Raw genomic sequence first — 9,301 nt, forward strand, 5'->3', positions numbered from 1 at the left:
GACGGTAGCAATTTAAAAGATTTAGTTTCTTAGTGACCAGGTATTTCCTTTTTCACACATACACTTTACTCACTGGATGATGGTGAGTATGACAATCACTTGTGCTCTTTGAACACTTGCAAAGTGTTCCATCACAGTAAACGATGGAGGTTCTTTAATGGAGCCTTCCTCATGACTTATCTTTTCTTCTGGTAAAGGGACAATTTGTGAGTGTTCTCCAAAACCTAAGTGGGAGAGAGAGAGAGAGAGGGAATATCACATTAATGAGTCAACCAGCATTGCTGACTTGTGGATTGTGGGAGAGTCTGTGTTTCTCAAAGGAAGGAAGGGAGGGCAGAGCAGGATTAACATCACTTATGTTTTCAACACACAGGCAAAACAATGGTAGATCTTAGTGCTTAAATAGAGTAGATTTCAGAAGGTGCTTCTCTGGAGTGTAGGTATTTTCGAAGCAAAATTTTAAGAACGTCGAAGGGCACTTAACTCTTTTTTTTTTTTTTAAGATTTTATTTATTTATTTGACAGAAAGAGACACAGTGAGAGAGGGAACACAAGCAGGGGGAGTGGGAGAGGGAGAAGCAGACCTCCTGCTGAGCAGGGAGCCTGCTGAGCAGGGATCCCAAACGCTGCCATGTAAATTATTCAAATAAAGTCTCAAATGCTAAACGTTGATGCAAAATAATGGCTTGAGTTTGTGGAAAACTTGACAACTTGGCTATTCTGGTCCAAGTCACTGGCATATCTAACCAGGATCGTTTTTGTTCTCCCCTTGCCCCTCTATAGTCCAGTCTCCACAAAGCAGGCAAGACAACTTTGAAAACAAAATGTGACTCACATTGAACTTAAAACTAGAACTTCACGTTACACTCAGAACAAAATTGAGTATCTCTTTTGTGGCTTGGGTGGCTCTGCTTGAGCTCACTCCAGCCTCTCTGGGAACTTCATTTTGTCCCACTTTCTTACTGGCTCCTAATGCCCCAGCCCCATGGGCTGCCTGCCGTCCTTGCAACAAGCCAAGTTCATATTTCTTTGCACTTGCTATTTCCTTTTATTTAGGACTGCTTGTCCTCTACCAATTTCAATGCCTGGCTCCACCTTCTCATTTGCGTCTCTGTTGAAAGTCATCACCTCAGAGAGAGCTTTCCTGGAACATTCAATCCAAGCCAGTACCCTCCCTCTGCCTCTTATCTCATTGTCTTATTTTCTTTATAGTACTTACCATTACTTAAAAATACAAAATAGATTTATTTTGTTGAGGCATTCATTTTCTCCTTCTTAGTAGGATTTAAGCTCCGCAAGGGCAAAGACTTTATCTTATTCAGAATTATATCTCCAATCTTTAAACAGTGACCCTGCCACAGGAATAAGTACTCAAAAAAAAAAAAAAAACAAAAAATGCTGTTTGGACTAGCAAATGAGTGAAAGGACTAGCTTTCACTGAGATTTCACATGCTGGATCCCATCATGAAATATAGAATGTTGGAGGGGAAAAGTATCATATTTCTTAGACTCTTTGGGCCTCCCTTAAACACAATCTCAAACCTTGCTCTTTTGTGAGCGGATGAAGAGAGATGCCATGGAAGACATAGGCTGTGATATTTGGGAACGCCTATAACCACTGGAGGGAGGGCAGGAAGAAGCTTCAAAAGCCAATGACATGTGGCAAGGGAGAGAACCCTGGAACACAGCAGTGCATCTCTCTGGACGTAGCACCTGATTAATTCACGTTAAGTGTTCTGTCCCTTGGGCACAGAGAAGGACTTTGGGCTCGGATTATGAACGCAAGTCCTATTCTTGCTACACATCTTGAACAAACCTGAACAAGGTCTAGACTCTTGGGCCTGTTTTATCATCTGTGAAGTGGGAATGCCAATAAAAAGAGCTAATAATTTTATTGGGTATTTATTCCAAGCCCTCTATAAATATTTGCACGTACTGTTTTGTGTAGTTCTTACAATCATCCCCATGACATGGGTGTTGTTCCTACACCAGCCCCCACCCCCATGTCAGAGACGGAGATCAAGAGCGATTTGATGATTATTGAAAGGCAGTAGCTGAGCTGGGATTGAGGCTTCCTATCAGTTGAACTAGGAATTTAGGATCTTAATGGGTAGACTATGTGGTTTTTACCCTTTTAATAAAGTTGGAGAATGAAATGAAGTAACTATGTAGCTCTGATTGAATGTATCATACTGTCTTGTAATTGTCATAAACACATAGAACCTCCACCACTAGACTGCGAGAGTTTCAATGTTACAAACATGCTTTTTATCCACCTCTGTGTCTCCAGGATCCAGTGCAGAGCATGGCTCATAAAATTAAATAAGCTCCCTCTCCTTCCTCACTCCCTTTCTTGCTTTCTTTCTCCTCTAGAGACAGACATCACAGGTGCCATAACCCAGAGGGTCATAACAAAGGTGTTCCTGTGGAAGGAGTGAGAAGCGGATCACATCCTGGGCAAACTCCCCAGCTTTGCCTCTTTCAACTTGCTGAGAGTCCACACTGCTGTCAGGGCTTCCTGCAAATCCCGCTTTGCCAAGAACTTTGTGTGATTCCCAGGCAGGTTCGGGTAAGTGCTATGTTTAGAGCACAACTGTAAGTAGGCAGGAGTTTTAAAATTCTAGGAAGTATCATTAGCTCTGCCTGAAGCACGGGGCTTGGCTTCATTAACTTCACAAAGTGCAGGAACAAGACTCCTGGCCGCGCACATTGTATTTAGATTCAGTGGTGTTAATTTCTCATAAGGGGGGAAAGGCTCTGTGATCCCGGACTGGGCAGGGATTCAACAAATACTATAGGTTACACAACGTTTAGGAAACAGATTTTTTTTTTTTTTTTTTTAATAGTGCTGCCTCCTGTTGAAGTTATGGGGGAAATCATTTAGCTCTTATTTGCTTGGTTCTATATTAAGATCCCAAAGGAAATGTAAACAGCTGTTCTCAGCTGTGTGCTTTTGTTTATTAGTGTTTTAAGTTTATGTTTGTGCAATATGTAAAATCTCTTTGGATCCTTTTATTTATATAGATAGTAAATAATATGTGACAGTCAACACACCAGGGTATATTAATCATTCTTGGCAGGTGAAGAGCTGCTACTCATTCTGCAAATGGAATAAAATCTCAAGAGCATTAAACGGCATGCCTTGGATCAGTGGATCGGACAGTCATGAGCAAGACTGAGGAACAAAGGCTAAACCTGAAAACTTCCTCATTAACTCAGTAATCAGAATCCGATTATGTAGAAGCAGATTGGAAAGAAAACAAGAAAGCAGGCTGATACTTCAAACTAAAAATAAGCTCGGGGAGTTTTGAAATTGTTTACCTTAGCTGTCCTCTGCCCTTTAAATGACCTTGACTGGATAGCCAGTTGGGATCCTTAAGGCTGATCTCCTTTTCCCTAAGCAAAAAGACTTTCACAGACATTAGAGGAAGTTGAATATTTGGAAGGGAAAGGTTGTGCCAAACCATCTGGACTTTGGCTAATTTCACTTCTTAATCTGTAAATGGTCCTTGAGAAACGAAAACACAGTCACCCTATTGTGGAAAGGTACAAACTGTAGGAACAGGCAAATGGATTCACTTTTCGATGTTGTGATGAGCTTGTGTGTTTTCAAATTTTTAAAATTCCACAAATAAATACTGGGCAAGCCTACCCATTCATGGCACTCTGCACAGACTCAGAGGGCTGGATGGAGTGCTGGAGATTACCCAGAATCAGGCTCCATTTAACAGATGAGGAAGCGGAGACTCTAGACAGAGATGGGGAACTGCTTGCTGACATTTCTATCCAGTAGCACAAGGGTGACTTGAACCCCGGCTCGCTTAATTCATAGTACTCTTCTCAAGTTCTAGCCACAATTTCTCACCACCACCGTTGCTGATTTCCATGCCTCACAGAAAGTCATTCAACCAGCATATTGCAAAACACAGATTTTTGGACTCTTAGTCCACTAGTCTTTCCACCTGCCACCATCATATTTCATGCTGGACGTTTTTCTTTTTCTTTTTTTTTTTTTTTTGAAAGAACAAATAAGAGAATTGTGCCACTGTACCTTCTGGCCTCTAGACCTTATTCTGCACAATGACATCCTATTTTCTGTTCTTGGAGTGAAAATATTTCATAGAAATAGTGGGTTGCAAGGAGAACCACAGAAAGAGTCCCAAGGCATTGTGCGGATGGAATTGATTTTTCAGAATTGTCTCCTATGTTCTGAAAGGAAACAGGTTGGCAACCAGCTCCCTGGAAATGAGGACCATATTAATTATTTATTATAAGTTATATCCATTTACACAGAGATACAGCAAAAGCAGGTTTGGACATGTTTATTAATTATCGCAAAGCAATTTTTTTTTTTTTTTTTTAGTACTTGACTTCTTATTATTCTATAGTCAATGCAGGAAATCAGAGAAAAATGACTTCCTTTCAAGATACATTGAGAAAGAATTGTTTTAAATTATCTGCCAATTCTGAGAGATAACACAGTGTTTTCTTTTAAAATCTCAGCTAGATCTCTCTGGCATTTTCTTCTTAATTGTCCTTTAGTGGCAACAACTAGAATCTTGAAGAAAAGAAAACACAGGGAGAGTCCTGAAAGAAAAGCTACAGGAAGTTGTTGTTTCTAAAAATGGAATTTCTTTTCTATTGCAAGGGAGGGCATAATTGGTAGTCCCAAACTTTTTTTTTTTTTTTTTATAGTTCTGATGAACTGAGTGCAGTGTGGAAAGGGAGCACCACTCTGCAAGGACCAAGTAGGGAAGAATTGGTCAGAATGGTTCCGAGGGCAAGAGGTGCCAAGGACTGAGCTGTGTTGGTGGTATTAGGGCATAATAATTGAGTTTCTTGGTGACTTATGTTCTTATTTTCCAAAGTAATGTGAGATGGCATATAAATAAAGGTACGTTAAGGAAATCAAATGAGGAGTAGAAAGTTAAGCCTCATATAGAGGGCTCTTTATGAATAGACTACTTTGCTGCCAGGCCCTGAGCCTGCCTCTTCTACCTGGTGCCTCTGATAACTCTGAAGAGAGTTCCTGATGCTTCTCGGTGAATGGCACCTATTGTTCATATCAGAACAGGAAAGTCTTCTTTCCTTCCCTCTGCCACTCCACTTTTAATTCAAACTACAATTTATATGCAGTGAAATATACAGGTCATAAGGGTAGAATTGGATGAGCTTTGACAAATGTATGCATCCATTTGACCCAGACCCCAGTTAAAGTATAGAACATTTCCAGAAAATTCTGTGGTGCCTGTTACCTCCGAAGAAATAATTTATAGGTTTTAAAAATAATTTATTTGTTTTCCTTGGTGACCTGGCAACATTTCTGTAGCTTCCTTTGTCAGATACTGGGAATCAAGACTGTATGAGGCCATAGTGCTTTTAGTGGTCTTGGCTGATTGGATCATTTAATGAATTTCTCGGTGGTAGTTATCACTGATAATATTAAACAAGCTCTGTCACCAATAAGGTGACATGGCCAGAATACCTAGGCCCTCCGTGTAAAACCATCACTTTGCCTTCTGTAGGAGCCATGGGTCAATGTGTATTAAACAGAACAGTCCCAAATGCCAAGGGTGTTCTCTGGCTGTAGGGCAGGAAATATTGGGAGCTGGCTTTTATGACTCTCCTGCTGCTTAATCAAATTCTCATATCTCTCAAAGGAGTGAACTTAATTTCAGGACGAATATGCACTGGGGAAATAAAGTCTCACATGGGAAAGCAGGCTGAATTCTGTGTATTTTTACGGCCAGCTCTCGAAAAGTCTTTGAGCTAGAGATATCATTCACACCGTGGAGTAGCCTGGTCATGTGACAGGCTTGCTGAAAGTCGCTCAACCAAGGTTTTGTTGCGAGGCTCCCAAATGCTGGGCTCTGGTAGAACCTATGTTGACTTTATGGCAAGCGTTATTCAACGTGCTCAGTCTTTGGGCACCAAAGCGGTATATAGACACTGTCTCTAAAATTCCACTCCTACTACCAGGCCTGTGAAAATGCTTGTTAGGGAAAGAGAGAGATAGAGATTTATTCTGCTTTTGAAAATTAAAGATGCCTTTCCTATACCAGGGCCTCCTGAGAAACATGAACTTTCTTTAAGTGTAGTTATTGCTGGCAGCAAAAGTACCAGCAGAGGAACTGTTTAGCTGGAACTGGGCTGAGGTGTTATAGTTTATTTTAGATTAATGGGCTTCTCTGGTTTCATTCCCAAAGTCCCTACCGATGGATGTCGACACTTCTCGAGTTCAGGAGCAATTATACCTGCCCTGGGTTTCTAGCAGGACTCTGCCTGCAGATGTTGTCATTCATTTATCTGGGCCATATGAGTTGTTTTCTTAAGGCTAAAAGATGTAGGATGAAAGAATGATAGATTCCCACTGGGAGACTGTGCTGACTAAAATTTGTTGGTGTGGTTGTAGAAACTCCTTGCATAACATTAAGAGTACATTCATTCTCCAGGCATGCAGCTAAAAAAGACTTAACCCTGCTGAAGGAGTTTTGGAAGGATGTAGTTGTGAAGCTTTGAGGATGTGTTGACATTATTCATGAGGCACCATGGTCTAGGAATGCAAACTGGATTGAGAACCTGGACACCAGTGTTCAAGTCTCAACGTCACCGCTAAATTGATGAGTCACTTGCAAAACAGGAGGTTAAAAAGAGATACATGCTGACGTCTTTTTCGGCTATAAATTTTTATGTAGGTAGGTAGTATCGAATCAGAATCAGTTTTATGGGAATGAAGTTAAAATTTCAAGATTGGCAATAATGATGATCTGAAACTCACATAAAAAATTTCCATCAGTGGATCCTTAACAGAATGTGACTTATGCTTTTTGCAATGATGGAGTAGTTTATACAGGCTGATGATTCTGCTTAGACACCAAAACAGCTGGGTAAAATTTAAAAACAAAACAATGCAACCCCTCCTCCCCGGGTGTTTGAAGGCCTTGGGGAGCAAGAATGATTTTGAAGAAAAATACATCCTGGTGAGCAATATGCCTAGCTACTTTTCCCCTTGAGACATTTACTAACTTGTAAGAGGTGTGGCCCAAGTAGAAGAGAGACAGCTCAAGCCTTCTATAGTCTAACTAGCTATAGGAGACAAAAACTGATATTCAAATTAAGCTAGCTGGAACTTGAGGGTTTAACATCTCAGAGAAAAGGGAACTCCTGTGAAATGATTCTAAAACTGTATACAGGTTTTACCCTCAAAGCATTTATTTGCAAAATCATAAACTACATGGAGTGAAAGCATACATGAGAAGCAGGGAGCAGCAGCTAAAAACTAAAAGGTTAATTAAGCACAGTTCTTTAGGAAGCTCATGATGCTGGGGAGACAAAATTTGAATTCCAGGGCACTTTAAAGGAGGTTCCTGGCGAACATGCCAGTATCCTGTTTGAGAGTCTTAGGAGGCTATGTCCTAGGAGCAAAGCAAAAATTAGAAGTAGATCAGCCCTTACCACAACAGAAACTCAGGCTGAGTCATCTTAGTTCTTGGTTGGATCATGGTCATTTGGTCCCTAAACTACTTGAATTTCAGAAGAAAATAAAATTTTCTCTGAGAAAAATAGCAGAGCACAGATCCTCTGCAGTAGTTCATTCACAATGCCCAGCATTCATTCAAAATTACGAGATTTACAAGGAAGCAGGGCAAAATAAAGGTAAACTGCGGAGGAAAAAAATAGTAAAGAAAAATAGGCCCATAGGTGATCCATGGATCAAAATTATTAGTCATGGAATTTATAATAAATGCAATTTCTTTTTGGAGTGATGAAAAATGTCCTAAAATCAATTGTAGCAATCATTGTGCAACTACATGAATATACTTTCACCTATTGTATTTTACACATTTAGTGGGTGAACTGCCCTATATGTGAATCATATCCTAAATAAAGCTGGCCAAACAAAATCCTAAAAAATAATCCACCAGAACAATTCAACAGTACTAAATTTGTATAACACAAAAAGAAAGCATCAAAATATACAAAGCAAAAATTAACAAAATTTTCAAAAGAAATAGAGAAATTCACAATCACAGAGGCAGATTATAACATAATCCTCTCAGTAACTGATAAAACAAACAGATAAACAAAAAGTAAGACTAAAAAGTTGATTTATTAATTAACCTAATTGATCACTGCAGTCGATAAATGCAATGTCCACATTTAGGTACAGAAGGAACATTTGGCAAAATTGATCATCAGCTGAGCCATAAAGCAAGTCTCAACCAACTTGAGAGGATTAAAATCTAGCAGGTTATATGCTCTGCCTAGGATGGAATTAAGCTAGAAAAAATTGATTAAAAGCTAAGTAGAGGGGTGCCTGGGTGGCTCAGTCATTAAGTGTCTGCCTCTGGCTCAGGTCATGATCCCAGGGTCCTGGGATCGAGCCCCGCATCAGGCTCCCTGTTCAGTGGAAGCCTGCTTCTCCCTATCCCACTCCTCCTGCTTGTGTTCCCTCTCTTGCTGTCTCTCTCTCTCTCTGTCAAATAAATAAATAAATAAAATCTTTAAAAAAATAAAAGCTAAGTAGAAATCCTCAAATGATAGAAAATGTAAAAACAAATTTAAATAACGAGTTGTTCAAAAACATCATAATACAAATTAGAAAATATTTTAAGCTCAATGGAAAAGAAAATATTTTACATCAAACCTTTGAGAATGTAAGCAAAGCCTTGCTTAGAGAATTTAAAGCCATGATTGGAAGTCTTAGAAATTAAGAAAGCTTAAATGTTAATGATCCAAGTATCTAGTTCAAATAATTAGGAAAAAAAAAAACACAAAAAATCAGACCCAAAGAGAGTAGAAATAAGAAAATAATAAACATAAGATAATTGATAAAGTTAATAAAGTAGAAAATAAAGATAGAATGGATGTGATCAACAGTCAAAAGTTGGTTATTTGGAAATATTATTAAAAGTGGTAAAATTCTGTGAAGACACAAAAAGATGAAAAAATATTCCATGCTCACGGATCAGAAGAATAAACATTGTTAAAATGTTTATGCTACCCAGAGCAATCTATACCTTCAATGCCATCCCGATTAAAATTCCAATGACATTTTTCAAAGTGCTGGAACAAACAATCCTAAAATTTGTATGGAATCAGAAAAGACCCCAAATCGCCAAGGAAATGTTGAAAAAGAAAAACAAAGCTGGGGGCATCACGTTGCCCGATTTCAAGCTATATTACAAAGCTGTGACCACCAAGACAGCATGGTACTGGCACAAAAACAGACATATAGACCAATGGAACAGAATAGAGAACCCAGATATGGACCCTCAACTCTATGGTCAAATAATCTTTG

The sequence above is a fragment of the Leptonychotes weddellii genome, chromosome 1 (assembly GCF_054177405.1).
Source record: "Leptonychotes weddellii isolate Sample4059 chromosome 1, ASM5417740v2, whole genome shotgun sequence".
Taxonomy (NCBI): domain Eukaryota; kingdom Metazoa; phylum Chordata; class Mammalia; order Carnivora; family Phocidae; genus Leptonychotes; species Leptonychotes weddellii.